The sequence below is a fragment of the Eptesicus fuscus genome, chromosome 10, assembly GCF_027574615.1.
Source record: "Eptesicus fuscus isolate TK198812 chromosome 10, DD_ASM_mEF_20220401, whole genome shotgun sequence".
Taxonomy (NCBI): domain Eukaryota; kingdom Metazoa; phylum Chordata; class Mammalia; order Chiroptera; family Vespertilionidae; genus Eptesicus; species Eptesicus fuscus.
In genome coordinates, this window is record NC_072482.1 from 52,664,256 (window position 1) to 52,683,504 (window position 19,249).

Consider the following 19,249-nt stretch of genomic DNA (forward strand, 5'->3'; position numbering starts at 1 on the left):
AGTCTCCCCATTTGAGATAGGGACTAGTCATGCCTACCTTACAAGGCTGTGAGGAAAGCTAAATGAGAATGTGGTGATGGAACACAAAGGGCTGAGACCGGTGTGAGGTGAATGAGGCACTTACCATAGGTCCTGGCACCAAAACACAAATAATCATTATTTCAATATTTTAAAAAACACACAAATTGGCAAATTATGGCATGTATCAACTGCCTGTTTTTGTTTAAAATAATGTTTTATCAGAAATGTGGTTGGGTGAGGAAGAGAGAGCCATGTATGTGCAAGGTTAAATCCTGTCTTTATTTAAAATTTTGATATTTTATTCATTCTTGTAGCAGCCAGAAATCTAAAATGCTCTCCAATGATGTCCTTCCCTAATCTCCAAAACCTGTAAATGTGATGAGCTACGACTCTCATGATTTTGTATATCTTATGTTTGTTAAGAATAAATGTATTGTGTTATGTTATATGTCACAGTTGACCATAAGATAGGAAGATAATCTGGGTAGTTTTCATCTAACCACATGAGCCCTTAAAAGCAAAGAGCTTTGTCTGGTTGAGGGCAAAAGAGAAAGCAGCAGTCAGGGAGATTCAAAGCATGGGAGGGATCCAACTTGTCGCCACTGCCTGTGAAGAAGGAGGGAGACATAGGCAGGGACTGGGGAGCAGCCACAAAGAATAAGAATGACTAACAAGCCCAGGAAACAAGAAAACAGAGACCTCAGTCCTACAATCACAAAAAAACTGAATTCTGCTATTAACAGAATTGAACATGAAAGAGGACTGGGATCTCCAATTTGATTCAGCCCTGTAAGATCCTGAAAAGACCCTGCCATGTTCTGACTTTAAGATAATAAATGGATATTGATTTAAGCCACTATAGTTTGTTGTAATTTTTATGCAACAGTAGAACCAATACCACCATTGACTCCTTCTAGCCCACACCCGCCCCCCCTTCCACCCCAGGCTATTCAGCACACTATTATCTGTGTCCATGGGTTATGCATATATGCATACAAGTTCTTTGATTAATCTCTTCCCAACTACCCATCCACACCCGCCTTCTTTCTGAGATTGGGCAGTTTGTTCCATGCTTCTATATCTCTAAATCTATTTTGTTCATCAGTCTACTTTGGTCGTTAGATTCCACATGTGAGTGCGATCATGTGATACTTGTTTTTCTCTCACTGGCTTACTTAGTTTAGTATAAGGTCTCTGCCTCTCAAACACTTCACAGGTATGTTCCTCCTATGTATTTGGAAATATATCTTCATTCTTTGATATAGAACTTTAGATTCATATTAATAATAAAATTTACTCCCCAAAATTTCACCTTTAAATTTCACCTTTAAATTAAATTCCAACTTTCTCTTAAAACTACTTTTGCTAGATGTAGAAGATTTGGGAGTTGTGAGTTTGAGAAACCTGAGTTTGGATATAGAAAGATAAGAGCAAAAAGATAAATGGCCAATAAATTTGCTTTCTGATCTAGCTCATATGTGTATAAATTATTAGAATAACTCTCACTCAGGAGTTCTTACTTAATTACAAAAGAAAGAGAAGGAAAATAGCTGTAAGAATCATTTATAACCACACATATTAATGACAATTTTCACTGTGATTGAGTCATAGATATTTTATATCTACAGAAAGTGGTCATTTTTACTGTGCATGTTGATTCACAGTTGCATAACTAATCATGACAATTTTATTAATTGCTTATTATCAAGGGTTTTCTCTTTTATTAGAGAACAAGTGACTTCCTTCCCTCACATTGGTGTGCATATATATCTCTATGTGATAGAGATTAATGCATAAAGCTTTGCAGGAAACTGCCTCATTGATTTTGTTGCCTTTATATTTGTCTTCCTTAGATGACTTCCACTAACATAGAGGGAGGATGTATAGTCCATTTCAGTGGGACACACAGGGTCCTGCCTACAGTGGTTGGAATTCTGGCAGAAATCAAGGCAGCTGAGTAAGAAAGTGGTTAAAGGAATATTTTTAGAGAAATGAATGTATTGAATCATTGGTTGTTTTTAAAAGTTTTCTGTATAGTGCCTCTTTGATGGAGGCTCTTTTACTTGCCTGTGTTTTGTAAACTAATTAGAAAATTAATTGCCAACACTGATGTAATAAGGTGCCTGGAAATATTATTCAGTGTTATAAGTTGTGCATAAGTTCTATCTCTGAAATTTATGTGTTTGAATATTCCTATACCATATTTTCAAATTTCATGCTACCCGATCCACTGTTCTACTATATGATTAAGAAATGTTTTCAAAACCCCATGTTGTTTTTCCTATTATTGACTTAAATTGATTTCTGATATTTTTATGCAATAATAAATTCTACTCTTAAACATAACTTAATCTAGTAGCCTCAGAGCTAATGATGAATGAATATTTCCCACCTTAGGACATGGTACTTCCTTTTAGAGAAAACTCCCCAAAAGTCTTTACTGAAGGAAAGTATCAAATCAGAACCGTACAGTCTTCTGTGCTATGATAGCACATTGAATACAAGAAAGCTGATGGGGTAGTTTTAAAAAATGTCCTGACAGAGTCAAGGTGATGGCCATTTTTAGCTGCCCTGCTATCCATCACCTCTTTCAGCCAAGCATACTCCATCATATGCAACAGCCTCATGAATTTATGCATCAAGCTGTGCAGCCAGTCGTGCCGAGGGCGCTGGTGACAAGTGAAATTGCTGTGCGCCTCATTTAGCTGTTTATTGCGCCTGAGTACGTGTTGCAGCTGTCATCCCACGATGGGATGATAGTGCTCGTTAATAGACAAGACAGGCAAATAATGATGGAGGCCACAGCAAGAGATGCTCATCTGCCAATGGGCTCTGAGCAATATCACAAACATCCACAAAGTTTTCCATCAAAAGCAGCTCTGTAAGAAAATAGAGAGGCCAAGGCTGATCTTCATGGGACTAACAATGGAGATTAAACTTTTGAAAAAAGTCTAGCCCAGGAGATTGTGTAACTTAGGGTTAGCTTTTGAGCTCCCATGCCATGCTTTTTCCCTTTTAAAAGAATCACAGGAAAATGACCACACAAACCAACCAGGTTTGATACCAGTGTTCGATTTGACTGTATTCTTATCACACACCCTGGGATTAACCTTAACCCAGCTGAGCACCGGGCCTTATTCTACTGTCAACCATGGCCCAAGAATTTGTCAATGTTATTTTTTCAACTATTTGATGACTTCTTTTATACATTTAGGGTTTGGAATTGAATCTTTCAATTCTTCTCAGTAATTCAATGGAAAGTACCTTGGAATAGAAATATTCTATCTTTAGATTTGAATGGAATTTTCTTTATATAAAATTGAATTATTCTCAAGCATTCATATCTTGGCATATAGGGAAGAGGCTCTTAATAAAATCTCTCTAAGATGAAAGTCTGTTAAACAACTGTTTTCAATTCCTTCCTGCTCTGAGTGTGTGGTGCTTAATCTTATGGGTATTTTATAGTTCATTATTAGCCAGTGCCTCATGTAGGAGCTTAAACATGAATCTTTATGATTTTAACCAACAAATTATTTATTTTGTAATAATATAGAACTTGAAGAGTTAATTAGTATGTTTGATATAATGATATGAAGCAAATCTGACAATCCTTTGCAGACTTTCATATACAATAGTAATACCCGGGAGAACTTGATTTCTTTGCTTTTTAGTTGGATATTATTTTGAATCCAAAATATAGAAACAAATATCAATGTCCAAATTGTGAACCTTGGGCCGAAATAATTTTAGATATTTTGTAATTTAACAGAAGAGCTGGGAAAGCCCATACGCACTAAAAAAATGGAAATCAAATATAGGAATAATTCACAAACACTATTTGGGAAATAGCTTTCCTGGCTATAATAAGATGTGGCCATGGTCTTTTAGTGGAGACCATCTTACTGTGAGGGAAGCCCATCAAAAGTTTAACAAAAAAGTTATTAAAAACCATGCCAAGAACTAGAGAAAGTACTAAGTAGACCTACATAGAGAGAATGCCCTTATTGGGATCACAAAGCTATAATGATAGAGAAAAACTTTAAAACCCTGCAATTTGGCCTACTTTTTTTTAAGGATAAGGAAACCAAGTACCAGAGAAACCAAGTGACTCAGCAAGTCTGCATTAAGTCACGTGCAGCATCTGCATTGAACCCAGGTCTCTGAGACACTAGTGTCCTCTAGGGCTGCCTCACTGGCGACCTTTCTCACATCCTTTCTGTGACCATCAGTGTGAGCTGTTTTGTTTCATTTTTCATATTTACTTACAGAAGTTTTATTTTTACTTGTTACTTTGAAAGAATATCTAATTTGTTTATATATCATTTATATATGCTCATATCTTTAAAAGATAAAATACAAGAGTGGAGACTACAAGGCATCTAGCAATAAGTTTAAAATAATAAGGGTTGTGTAATGAAAGAGAAGGGTTATAACAAAAAAAAGCCAGACTAAGGATAATTACTAGATTTGAATATAAAATTTACCACTGATTTAAAAGGGTTGATTCATTCTTAAATGTGATCATTGTCTTTGAGCCAAAAATTACTTCAGTGAGAATGGATCTTTAGTTTTATGATTGAAGTAAATGAGAAAATATAAGTTAACTTACAAAGAAAACAGTCTTATGATATATACTTTAAGAATACATATATTCTGTTAAGTGAGGCACATATGTATTAATTATTTAAAGGCCCCTTCCTCCTTTAAAACATTCATGTCTGTGAATCTTTTGTTATTCAAAATGCATAACAAAAATCATTAAAAACAACTTTCCACTGGGTGCCTTGATTCAGAAATATCTATTTGTCTTAGAAGTCTTTGATAAACACTTAATATACAGGGCAATGTGTATTCTACAACAATTAATTTAAATGCACAGTAGACATCATTATACAGGAGGTACAGAATCACATTTGGATTATACATTAGAGTAGTGATTTAGCTCAGAGCCTTAATGTAAAATCCTATGGACTATCATGAAATAACTTTATGTACTTTATTTCCTTTTCCTTGTTTTCTACTTACTATAGAATAGTACAGTGGGGGCTATATTGTTCTGCTTCTTTGCTTTTTCAAATATAACAACAAAAATCCTTTTTTTTTTTTTTTTTTTTTGGTATTTACTGAACTAATGGTCAGCAAATTTATATGTTGACTCCTTTTTCTTAATGAAATGGAAAAGAGATGTGTGTTACATACACAGGCACACAAAGTTTTATTAATGTTTCATAAAATGGTTGCTACAATCAAAGGAACTGCTCTGAAAATTAAATTACTGGGCTGACTCTGAAAATCAGCATAATATGCTCTGTTTAATTCAGTCATGCTAAGATGTTAGATTCTCCTTCATTCTCTCAGCTTTCTCTCTCCTTCACCTGGGGGCATCTGCTGATGAGTCTCTTCTAGAGGTTGTTTAATGACTATTTTACAGGAACTGTCAGCTTTCTAAAGCCCAGTGGCATTGGGCGTCAGTGTATTACCAGCCTTTTTACACCATTTGCCTGACTAGAAATCGGAGGTTTAAAAGTACAAGAAAAGCTCCTATTTGATTTAATGACTGGCTGATGGAGGTCGATTAATCTTTCTAAGCTCAGATGTTTTACTTATAAAGGTCATCTATTGTTTGTTTATGCTCACTTTTCTGATTTTAGAAACACAAGATATAAGAAGACCATTTTGAGAGGAGCAGATAGTTGCCTTAAGAAAATCCCTGTCTTATGCACTCTAGGATTTGGACACAAATCCTAATTATACAGTAAGTGAAGTGAACACAGCCTTTACATTAACCTATTATAAAGCTGCAAAACCACAATACCTGCTCAGTTTGGTTCAAGAAATTGAAGATGGTAGCTTTGTGATTTGGTGTTGTGTTGTTTTTTTTTTTTCAGGAAAGGGTTATTTGTTTCCATTTGAAAAAGCAGATGTTTTTGGTTGTGTAAAGAAAAATAGTTTTCCTCCCCCCTTGCCCCTTTTTTTAAAAAACAAAGACAAACATAAATCTTTTTAAGCACCATCCTCTTGTTTAACTTAGTGTATTACATCTATTCAGATTAGGGGTTCTATTTAATAATAAAAAAATAACTAAAAATTAAAAAATAAAAACTCAATGAGAATTTATCATTTTGTCAAATTGGATGAATTCATTGTAATCTTGATATATTATACAAATTCTTGTTTGCTTTTTGAATTTCAACATGAGTACTCAGAACATTGATCAAATTATTTTTGTCAGCTTTAATTTTTTATCAGGGGATAACTCAATCAAAGCTAGTCAACAAAGAGCCATGGCCTGCGATCACAAAGAAAGTAGCACACAGAAGATGATGCTGAGGAAATAGTCAACAATTAGTACATCTATCCTTAAAAGATAAGACCCCATAGCAGAGCCATTCCTTGAGCAGGCAAAATAGAATCAAACCATTGGCTCCTCCAAACAAACAGAATGGAACAATGATTCTGCCGTTTTTCCTGAATGGAGTTTTCTTATTACAAGTGACTACACGAGAATCAGACCCAGAGCACGTGGGATACACATAGTGAGCAAAGATGATTGTTTATCTCCCCCCCCCCTTCTTTTGGGAGTGAGAATAACATAAACACTGAAGAAAAATAGGGTCTCATAGCTTTTCATTTGCCAATCTATTCAGACATATAGAGCCAGGGCATCTGGATATCAATTTTAGAAAAACCCTAGAGGTAGGAATTTTGCTATTACCAAGCAATTCAGAGTGTCAAAAAAACCTAAACACATTAAATAAACTTTAGGCTGTTTGCTGTTTGATTCTCAAATCCACATTCTACTATTAAATGGCCAGAGCAACCATACATACTAAAATGATGGTAAATTTTTCTTAATGTATTCTTTGAAAGGCATTTCTAAAGGCAACTGCAGGAGAAAGAATAGCTGATAGGTGGCCTCTGATAGGACTGACATAGTATAGTGTAGCTGCTAAGAGGCAGTAGCCCAAACATCACCTCTTCCTGAGAAGTTCCTGGACTTCTTTTATTCTACAGCCACTTCCTTGGGCTTTTGCTACATGGAATTGTATTAATTTCTTTACAATGTGATCTTTCTCTGGAGATTTGTCCTCACAAGGGCAGGGTCTGTTTCATGTTTATCTTGACATATCCCAGTTCCTAGACTGCCGAGGCTATGGTCTCAGTCTGTGATTACCACACAAGACACTTAAACTCAAGATTCTTCAATTTCTCATTGTAAAACTCAGGATTGGATGTATCACAGATCCCTGATAGCTATGATACTCTGATTCTTCGGTCCCTGATATTCTTATTTGTGGTCAGCCATTTTCTTTTAGTCTAGTTGCAACTCTAAATTATTACTATTTAACATTTACTAAGCAGTTACTTGGACATTAATATTATACTTATGATATTGATATCATCTCCTCTAATTCTCACAGCAATCCTGTGAACTAAGTTTTTACATATAGTGAAATTGGGGCTCAGACAGACTAAACACTTGCCCAAGAATCACATTAGCCACAGGTGGCATAGAGAAGGTCCAAGCCTTGGTCTCCCAGTGCTGCTATTTTACTATTTCCTTCATGGTGCCTAATTCTATCTCTGGCTTATTTATTCCTAGACTTCTAAAAGAATAGTATTGTAATGAGTAGAATTCCTGAAGGAAACAATAGGACCTTCTGTGAAAAGATGGATTTATTATGAGTCAGGCACTCTGTGTTATACTATTATCAGAGGTTATGAAGTTCCTCTGATCCCCCATATCTTTTCCCATCCTCTGGTGGCCGATATCATGCATTTTCAAGACAGCTGGCCAATGGACTGTGTGGCTATAAAATAGAGCTCAGCAAGCTGCTCACACAAGGTTTGAACTTGTGACCTCAGCGTTGCTTTCATCACACCCCAAGCAATTGAATTAAATAGCCAAAGACAAGTATAACAAACACATAAGATGAAGCACTGCCCAGAGATGTGGAAGAATTTATCAGTTAGACCATTTGTATTTAATTAATTTCAGTTCATTTTGGACTTGCTCTTTGTAAAACAATGCACTCAAAACTGCAGAATAAATATATCGTCTGGACCTCTAGAATTTAAAGTGTGAGGGAAGAGGAAAAAACAAGAGTATGGAGGACCACAGGCCCTAAGAAAGGACAAACTAAGTGTCACAGAAGTGCAGAGCCGAATGCTCATCTAGTGTGAGGTATCAGAAACAGCTTTGTGAGGTGGCCGTGATTATCTCTCACTCTTCCTCAGTTCCCTTGCGTATTGTAGAATCCTTTAAGATCAGGACTAGCCCCAAATTGTCACATCAAAGGACCTTTTAGTAGCTGATTGGCTGTCAGAACTTCTTGGATCCCCAGTTATTACAATGGTTCTTACTTGACCTTACTCCTCTGTATTGTGATCTTGTTTCTATCTAAACCCAACCAATCCAGGTGATTTCCAATTTGTTCTTTCTTTTGGGTTCGCATTTACTGATTCTTTAGTCCTCTGGGAACTAGCTGGGCCTTGTATCTTATTTTGCTTTTCCCCTCTAACTTGTTTGGTTCACTACCCCAGCATTATACTGATGGTCCTGCTACAATTACCATCAGAGTCCCTGAAGTCTTTGCTCCACACTATTCTCCTCAGCTCTCAGAGGAGCCCAGTGATTTCCATCTACTCCTTTGAGTTGCTACAGCACTGACTGCCTTGGTTCCAAAATCTAGAATATTTTGAAGAGAAAAACATAACATTTAATTTTAAATGAAGTAAACCTGGGAACTGTGAACTAACAGCCCATGGTTGGCTTGACACAACTAGCAGAGACTTACAGATGGACTTTGACTTTTAGCTAATGGGTAAGGAACTAATTGAGAGAACAATGTCAAAGAATGGCTTTCTCTTCCCCAGTGCAATGGATTGAATGTCAGTGTCCCCTCAAAATTCATATTGAAATCCTAATCCCCAATATGATAGTCTTAGGAGATGAGGACTTTAACAGATAATCACATCATGATGGTGGGGTCCTTGTGAGTGATATGAGTGCCTTTATAAAGGGACCCAAGAGAGTGCTCTTGCCATCTTTCCACCATGTGAGGATACAATAAAAAGAGGGCAGTCTGCAAGCCAGAGAGGTTCCTCACCAGAACCCAACAGGCATGCTGATACCCTGATCTCAGACTTCCAACCTGTGAGAAATAATTTCTGTTATTTCTAACCACTCAGTTTATGGTACTGTGTTATACCAGCCTGAACTAAGACACTCATGGACTTCCAACCTCTCTTTCTCCACTGTCTTTTTCTTTAAGATCCCCCTAACTTTGATTCTGTAAGACTTAGTACCAACCAAGCTGAGCATATGGGAAAATGCAGTGGTTTGTTTTATTGCATTCATTGTCTACAGATCCATTGTTTCCTTCTAGGAATTTACTCCATAAAAATGAATTATTATCTTAAACCACCAAAAATGTGTGTTTTTAATTTATAGAGTTTAGAATAAAAGAATATTCCTATTATTGTTCAGAAAGTAGTAATTAATTTAATAGTTTTTTTATCGATACCAGCTCTTAAGTTAGTATGCCTGCAAACTGCATGTAATATTTAAAATTAACTTCAACTTTACTATTACCATGTGTGTCTGATTAGGGTAATATCAATCTCTTGTTAAGAGACACCTTCAATACTCAATCTTAATATATGTTATTTTGGGGATCCAACTTAGGCAGGTCATGCCCTTGAGTATGCTTAAATATTTCTTTTCATAAAATAATGCTGACAAAAAAATCTATAACAGTTAAAAAAGGATGGATTTCCTACCAGTAACTGCATATCAAACACAATATAATTGAACCCAAATTTGCTAAAAGATTGTTCTGTATTGCTTTGTCAATAGAATTTGAGGACCTACATAAGTTCCACTTCACCTTTTTTTTCCCCATAAAGTTTCAATGAGTTTAATAGATTGTCTTTTTAGATCTATAATGATAACTGGAATATAAAATTCAGGTAGGAAAAGAGGTTGCTTCATAGACTTATTTAAACACTATACCAAGTCATTTCTGCCAAGTAAATGAATTCTGAATGCTGGCTAAAACATTAGGGAAAAATAGAAGGAAGTTCATGCTAATAGGTGCTAATGTGTGGATAATAATTAGTGCAATTAAGTGACTGGTGCTGTGTGGGTGAAAGTTTCAGAATACAAGACATTAATATAGGGTTTTCTATACACATAAACAAAGCTTTAAAATGGGCTAATGTGAACTGTGAAATATGGAAATGCTTAACAATTTTGGAATTGTCATTGCAGGTATGTTAATCTTAGGTATAGAAATTCTATGAATGTAAATCATTATAACCTTACAATATTCTCAAAGATAATGTTTATATCTATATCATAACCCTATATATAGAAAACAGGTTTGAAAGTCTGATGCAGGGTCTAGTAACATTAAATTTATGTGTATGAAGTTAGAAAATTTTCATATATACGAAGCCACCCTATCTAGCTGGCTACTCAACTATTTATTCTATACTTCCTGACCACTCCCCCCACCCCCCCCAAAAAATGTGTGCTTTATTTTTTAAATATATCTATATGTATTCATTATCTCTGTCTCTTTCTCTCTCTGTCTCTCCTCCTATTATTTATCTGAATATTTAGGACCACTTTTCTTTGTAAACAGTACAAAATTATAGCTGAGAATCACTATGGTCTTAGTTCATCTAACATGGAGAATAAATTATTATTCTCTCTTAGAAATACTGCTGTGTCAAGGTCAGGGTTGAGGTCATTTACAAGCCAATGTAGAGGACAGCATATAATTTACTAGCAAGAATCACTCACAGCTGATGGTGTGTCGGGGGGCTGGGGATCTTTCCATCAGAAATCTATATGCATTTCGCTTTCATAAACAAATGCTTTTAAGAGCATAAAAAAATCATGTAGTGAGCTTAATTAAGAACCATCAAATTACCCACTACTTTTGTTCACCTTTGAAAATATAGTTAGTAGCAGATGATTAGCGACCTGTGTGTTTATTCAACAAGAATAAGGAACTCTAAATCAACATGTTCTAATGTGCTGTCCTTTGCAAATGAAGGTAACACTATTGATTCCCAGTCAACAGGCATGCATTCATTTCTCTTTCTTTGGAGTGGGTAAAGTATTGATGATGAGAGGAATATCATCTTCAGTTTCTTACCTTGTCGAATTTGTGATCAACAGCTTTAATCCAAGAAATAGCTGCCCAGGACAAAACAAGTAGAACTTGATTGTGAAACAGAGTTTACACAGGATAATTCTGTGTTGTTGTTCTTTGTACCTTTATGACTTGGAGAGTTTTAAAATAGTTCAGATACTCATTGGTTTCAGATGTTCTTAATTGATGATCCTATTCACCATACTCTTACTATATATTCTCTCCACATGCTCTGTGCAGCTAGGAATGTGCCTCTGAAATAGAGGGGGGGGGGGAGGACCATGAGGAAAAATCTATAAAATATTAAAGTCAGACACCCTGGAGGTAAAATTTATCTGGGTCTGCAAACATGGTAAGATCATGGTCTGAACTTTGTCAGCTAACTTGATATGTAAGCCGATATTGAAGCCAATCCTCATCATTTCATTCAAATTTCAAAATATTATGAAGAGTCCTCTTGGTTGACAGATCCCGCTCCTCTGCTCTCTATCCTGTGCCTTTCCATCTCTTCCCAAACAAAGACATTCTTTCAATAAATGTTGCTCTAAGCAAAAGGGGTTCAAAGACAAATTAAAGGAGACCCCAAAATTCTCTAGCAGGAACCATTGACAAATAGATAGATAATTATCTAATATATGTGTAAAGAGCCACAAGTATACATGCTCAATCCACGCTGCAGGTAGAAGGTAAGAAGGGATGAAGAAGGTGGAGTGCTAGGGAAAGCTTTCTAAGGAACTACTCCTGTTTACTCCTAAATTTCAAAGCTCCTCTTCTCTATTAAATCTTTCCCTGGACTCTGTAAACTTATTCAAGTTCTTCCCACATTAAAAGGAAGAAAAATCTTCTCATCAGCCCAGTCTCTGAATCCCGGCTCCTCCCACTCCCTCACTAAGCCGGCCTTCTTCCGGGTCAGGTTGCACTGCCTCTACTTTCAGTCTCACCGCCACTTAGCTGAAACCTTTCTTTGTCACTTTGACCCTTCTTTCTGTTTTAGAAGCTGTTATTCACAGGAATTTTATGGAAGAGCTCATTCAAATTTCTTCTCTTATCTTTATCAGGATTCCAAATACTTCCCTCTGCTCCCACTTTAAAAACTGGTATTTTGTGGTTCCCTCTATGGTCAGTTGCTCTACGCATTTTCTGTGTGTGTGTGAAGGATGTCTCACTCATCTCTGGGTTTTAACTAACACTTACATACTTTTATCTTCCAAATACAAGTCTCCAGCACTCAGGTCATCTCTGTGCTTTAGAATTGAATATAAATGATCTGGGATATTTCTACTTGGCCGTGCCAGAGACATTTCCACATTTCCAGCATTATCCACAACTTCTCTCCTCATGTTGTCCTCAGCCTACCCCAGCCATGTCAAAACATACTGCTCATAATGCTTCTAACTCAGAGCTCTTGGGGCTCACTCCCTCCCTACCTCTCACCTTCCCTCCTTCCCTTCCTTTCTTCTTTCCATCCATTGCTTCTTATAGACCATCATCAAGACCTTCTAAATTTACTTCCTAAACATTTCTCAACTATTCCTCCTTGGCCCAATTAGTGCTTTTTTACTTCCTAAGGCTTCTCTTGTTTCACAATAGAGTTCAAAGGCAAATTTAACATACACCTAAGGAAGCTTAAGCATCTAGCCCCTCCTCTTTCAAGGTCCTGGGAGGGGTCTGACAATGTGTTCAGTCATGTATATTTGCAGATTTTCTATGCAAGATGTTTGGATCACAATCAGTCCAGGTTGCTGTCTCTTTCCCACTGCCTCTTTCTCCACAGAACTTTTCTTTAAGTTGAGTGGTACCGAAATGATTGTCAACATTTTTAAGCTCTAAGAGGAGTGTTGAGTTGGAAAAACTTTAGATTCATGGGACATATTTATATGGTTTGTAATCACTTATGTGCAGAGTTAAAGTATTGTTAGCCATCCAGGACAAGGAATGGCTTCCAGGAATATTCTTTACCCCTACTGTACCAACTCACCAAGAGTGCACAGACAGAGCAGCTGACTTGACCATGTCCTGTGGCTCCAGAAGCAGAAATATGTGTACTATAGAGGACAAACGAGATTGAAAATGTACAGGCACAGAATCTAGTCTGCAGAAAACTTCTTTCAATCATCAAATATGTAAAACTGTAAGTGGAAAGCTCATTTCTCATCGATCTCTAGTCAACATATGTTATGTCTGAAATATGCTCAAAAATAAAGCAAATGTGATTATAAACCCAACATGGGTTTTTCTCTCCTTTTTTGATGAGAATAACATAAAGTAGAATTTATTAAATTTCTATATTTTTAGGCAAAATCTTGCAGTAGTGCTGTGTCGAAACCTCGTGTTTAGTGTATCTGAACATTACTGAATCACTTTAGAATCTACCTGACTCATCTTATTCTGAAAAATGTTGCTCAGTTTCAAAGGAACTGGCATGCAAAATAACTGCTGGTGAATAAAGAGCCTAAGGAAATAAGTATTCTGGTGGTAAAAGTCCAACAAATGGTAGTTAATAAGTCAGTATATGTGGCATAGAAGTAATCTGACAACATATTTAAGTTGTTCAATGCATTCGAGTTGCTCTTAAATACACCTTAAATTAGTATTCCTTTTCCTAAAAAGGACCTTCAACCTTGTTAGAGTTCATTATTCCCATTTTACAGATAGGTAACTTGAAATAGATACCATTTAAGTAACTTTTCCAAGGCCAGTTAGGTTTAATAATGGGTGTAATAATGGTTACAGTAGGGATTAAAGTCCAGTTCTTTTAATTCTAAAATTCTAATTATTTTTACTATGCTATGTTAGTTCTGTATATAATTAAATTTTAAAAAATTATAAAACAGTTTTTCTACCAATAACCGAAGTTAATACCATTTTATGACCAAATGATGCTACAATATAACAAAAGAAATTTGCTATTTTTTTTACATTATTCTCATTTAATATGCTTTGTGTGAGTTAAACTTAGTTATTAATACCTACTGAGGTTTTTTTTTTAAGACTTTTGTTTCTTAAAACTGCTAATGTAAATTTGAAGGATTAGGCTAGTTAAGCCTTATCAAATTTTATTAAATTCATTAATGGGGACCATTGTCAAATTTGTTTGTAAATCTTCAAAATTATCATTGTGTGAAGGAAATCTATTCATATTTTACCCTCTGAAAGCAGCTAAAAGGACTATGGTAATAATAAATGAAAAAATGAATCCTTGGAAAAATAATTAAAATGGCACCCAACTGAAAGATCATAACAAAACATGCCATGACAGGAAAGGGAAATTAAAAAACAAAATTAATCAGAATATGAAATAATCACCCATAATTAAAGCACCTTACAAAAATTAAAGATAGTGATTCCTTCAATGATCAAAGTAGCCTTAAAGGTATGAATATAATTATAATATAACCTGCTACTTGGCAGCAACCAATTCAGAAATATTTATGTAGGAGGAACAGAGAAAGTATTTCTTACATCTTGAAAGCTAAATCTAAATAAAATCAAACTAATAAATGACAGTTTTCTCCTCAGCAATGTATACATTAAAAATTTTAATTTTATTTCTTCCAAAGACTACAGAAGAGTTTTTTGATGGGGAAAAATCAAGAGGTGATTTTACGTTAACATTAAATAAAAAAATCTTTGAAGTGGGATGCATAGGAAGGCAGTAAAATGGTCCAGTAGTTTGACCTTTGCAGATTTTTTTATCCTTAGAAATATTTCACTAAAATATTTAAGGAGAGTAGGATATGAAAGGTGAAGTTGATAACTTATGTTTAAACAAAGTGAATATAACTGTCTATGGAATAAAATGTCATTTTGAGATTTTGAGTTGGAGGGAGACAATAGTGAATGTTTCTGATAACCAAAAGCATAAGAACAAGGAAATACAAAATAAAACTGAATGAAGAAAAGAAATAGATTCAAAAGATAATGTAACTTTTAAAAATAATTAGAATTTAATTTAAACCATTACTTTATTTAAATGCCAAGGTTTTTTTGTAAAAAACAACAACAACAATAAAACCAGAAAAATAAATAAATCCAATAGGATATTTTAAATTTTGTCCTAATCTCATAGATGCATTTATTTGTCTTCTGGTTATTTTGTGAGTCCCAGAAAAGTGTAATAGATGAGATAACATAAGAAGCATAACTTCTCCAAAAGATAGAAAATATTTCCTAGGTTAAAATAAAGCTTAAATAAAAGTCTAAAGTTATTTGAAGGAGCCACAATTGATAGCAGAAATATAGATAAATGATAGATAGATAATAGATAGATAGATAGATAGATAGATAGATAGATGGATGATAGGTAGATAGATGAAATTAGCAATGGTTTACAGTATAGTAACCATTACATTGCATTTTTATCAATTCTAATTTCAATTTTAAGAATTTCTGCCTCCTTATAATAAGATTAAGAATCTCTCTCTAAAAAAAAATATTAATCTCAACATTCTCAGGAATCTCAGTCATGGGAATGCTGGTTTCAGCTCCTCTATCACCAAGGGCCGAAATTAGTATGTCCCATCTCCAGACAGGTATGAATGTTATGGGAATTCATTGTAAGCGGAATTTGACTTTTACAGACTCTAGGAGGAATAGCATCAAAGATACTCTACAGGAACACATGAAAGTACACATAATAGTAAGAAATGAACAGAAACAGGAACTAGGAAGAATTTGTCTTTCTTCCCTTGGAAATTATTTTTTAATTAAAAAATAATAAAGAAGTTAACCCCACGACTATTTTGTAACTGCCAATTTGTGTTTTTAAACTTTTATTTTTATTTTTAATACAGTATTATATGTCAACTATTATTGAAAAATAAATTTAAAAAGAAAACAGAAGATAAAAAGAAAGAAAGGATGTTTCTTTACAGCATAATGCTTATAGTTAGTGTTGGATTACCATTGACTCTCCCAAAACTGAAAAAGCCCATAAAGTGAAATGATAGGTATATTATTTAAAGTCAGGAATAGAAAATGGCAGAAGGAGACAAGAAAAACAGGAAGTTAATTACCCTGGAACTAAATCAGGTGCCTCTCATGGCATTATAATATTTCTTTTTCATTGTTAAAAGTACATGAACCTATAGATCTCAAAAGATGGATTGGAAGGAGTAAATTGAGACTTTGGCCTGGAAGGATAAAAGGCCTGGAAGTATTTTAAATTTCATCAAATGTCCCATTTCTCCCAAGAACCTCACCTAACCATCTTAATAACTCAATTTTGCATGCATTGACTGAACAATAAATTATGTGGTCTCCTTTGTTCTCTTTAATTACTCAAAGGTACCAGTGTACTTTTTTTTAAAAAAATCAAGACATTGCAAGGAGAAAAATAGTACAGATTATCTCAAAATAGTTACATCATATTCTAGATTTGGTACTGATGACAATAATTTAATTTCCACTTCCATACATACTGTTATCACTATATGTACTCAAAATTATTATCCTCCTCCTTCTTTCATATAAACTAAATAACCTGTCATTTCACATCATCATTTTACCACCCATTTTTCAGCACTTTCATTATTTCCATTTTTCCCTCTATTCCCTTGTCAATGGATTAAAATATGTATAAAATTCTAATCTAGGCAAAATGATAGATTTTGGAGGCTTAGTCAATAGATAGAGAGTCACTTTGTGGAGCCCTTGATGCCATGTCTTTATTTATCCATCTTTAAGACCAATAATCAATTATCTACAGGCATTGCTGACTCATGGTTACTTCTCAGGTATTTTTAATTTACACTGCTTCTGCAAGTCATGCCCAATTTTGTATTTGTGAAGTTATTGTGAGATTTCTTGTATTTGGGAATTTAATGTCACTCTCTGCCTACAGCATTTCCAAGTATAATTTTATTTTCCAACTAGGTTCACTGTGATGTTGATAACAGATCTCTGCTCTAAGTTGTAATATAGGCAAATAAATTCAGGTTTTTAGAACTCTCCTTGAAGGACCTTTTGGTTTAATAGTACATTATTGGTCATTTTTAAAAGAATATATTTTTATTGATTTCAGAGAGGAAGGAAGAGGGAGAGATAGAAACATCCATATTGAGAGAGAATCATGGATCAGCTGTCTCCTGCAAGTCCCCCACTGGGGATCGAGCCCACAACCCAGGCATGTGCCTTTGACTGGAATCAAACCTGGGACCTTTCAGTTCGCAGGCTGACCCTCTAGCCACTGAGCCAATCCGGCTAGGGCTATTGGTCATTTTTTAACCACTAGAAACTTAGAACATATTTGTCAATATTTAGAAGTAATGTGAGCAAAGAAAACATTTTTGATGATCTACTCATCAAATAATATAGTCACAGGTTTAAAACTTATGTCTTAAATTACACATTCTCATTCTCCATGTGACAGAATCCATTTTTTTATAAAAAAAAATACATTATTAATTATTACAAAGAATTTCTCAGTGCATGATTGCCAACATTATGGAATGTTTTCAAATTCATCCAAATGAAGTCTGACTTAAGTTAATTTTATAATAGTATATATATTTTTTAATTTTCTTAAAACTAGAGAGTGAAGTTTTAATTTCAGTGAATTCTAAATAAATTATATTGACTTTGTTGATAGTTTTACCAACACTTGAGTTCTTAGAATATTCTGGAAGCAAGTGGACCAAGATGTCTGTTGGGGCGGGGAGAGGAGTTGCTAATGAAAACAGAATAGCTGACTACTCACAAATGTAATGAGGTACCTCAAGATGCAAAGTAAAATTACATATAGCTGTCTAATCCTGACTTACTACCACATATGCTCTTGAGTTTTCACAGTTTTTCTCATGAGTTGTGACAAGATGACAACAAAACTACTGCCTTAATTACACAAAGATTGGAAGGTGTGTAACAGCCCTTTCAAAATGACTGAAGAAATTTGAAATGAAATACAAACCTCAAGACTAGCATTTAAATATGCTGAGATTAAAAATATTAAAGTTATACAATGACTATAATCTTGATATCTTTATCCATTCTTTATATTTTGAACCAAAGCCTATACTTTTTTTTTAGCAAAATATAATTTTGAAAATTAGTTACAACCCTCCTTGAAAATCTTTTCTCCACAAAATGTTTTCACCTAGAAATCATGGATGATATGAAGTGATGAATTTTTAATAATGTATTATTTCATCTAGTGGCATTATTTTTATTTGTTAGTCCAGATCGCATATAAGAGAAAAGTTCTCCACAAATCAGTTAGCAGCTTACTGCTGCCCTCAGGATTTGAAGGTGAAATTCCTGATCATGATTGCTCTCCTAATGCAGAAGTAGAGGAAGAAACAAATGTACAGTAACATTTTCTACATGTAAGATGCCTTTTTGATTTTCAGGATCTCTTAGACATGACTGCCCACATTGTTTTTAAAGACAAACGCACTTGATTGCTGCGCGCCAAACTGCCTTGTTCTCCACAGCTCCCCATCTCCACTGGTGGTTGAACCTTGAGCAGCTAAGAAACCCTGCACATTTCTACTTTCTGTTTCCTTTATCTGCCTTTGCTTCTCTTCAGTTTACTGTCCAGTGGTGGCTTAGGAAGCAGACATTGCTTCTCCACAGAGCTGTGCCTCAGAGGGTTGCACTCCTGGGCTGGCAGACTAAAACTGGCTGAGTTCCAGCCCTCCTTTTGAATGATGCTATCTTGCCAGTTAGTGTAAAGTGTTGCCCATGTTGAGGCCAGTGAATTCAAGAGCAAGATTCTCATAAAGACCTTCTAGGACCCTAAAATACTACATAGGGACCATCTTTGTCCTGTGACCGCTAAATCACAGATGGTTCCTGGTGCGGTTTAATGCATGTCAGAAGAAAGTGGATCATTGGTGTGTTCTGTGTTATCAAAAACCAATGGATTTCACTTTTAACTCTTCCACACTACTAATAAGGTAAAATATGGCTTACTGAGTGATCTAAGAATAACCAAAATTAGTACTGTATTGGTAGCCAATCTAGATGAAGATCATTAGATTAAAGTCAATTTATAGTATTTAGTCTTTAAGATACAGGATTGAAGGCGAGCTGTGCGGCGCGGTGCTTCCACATCCTTTCTGGAT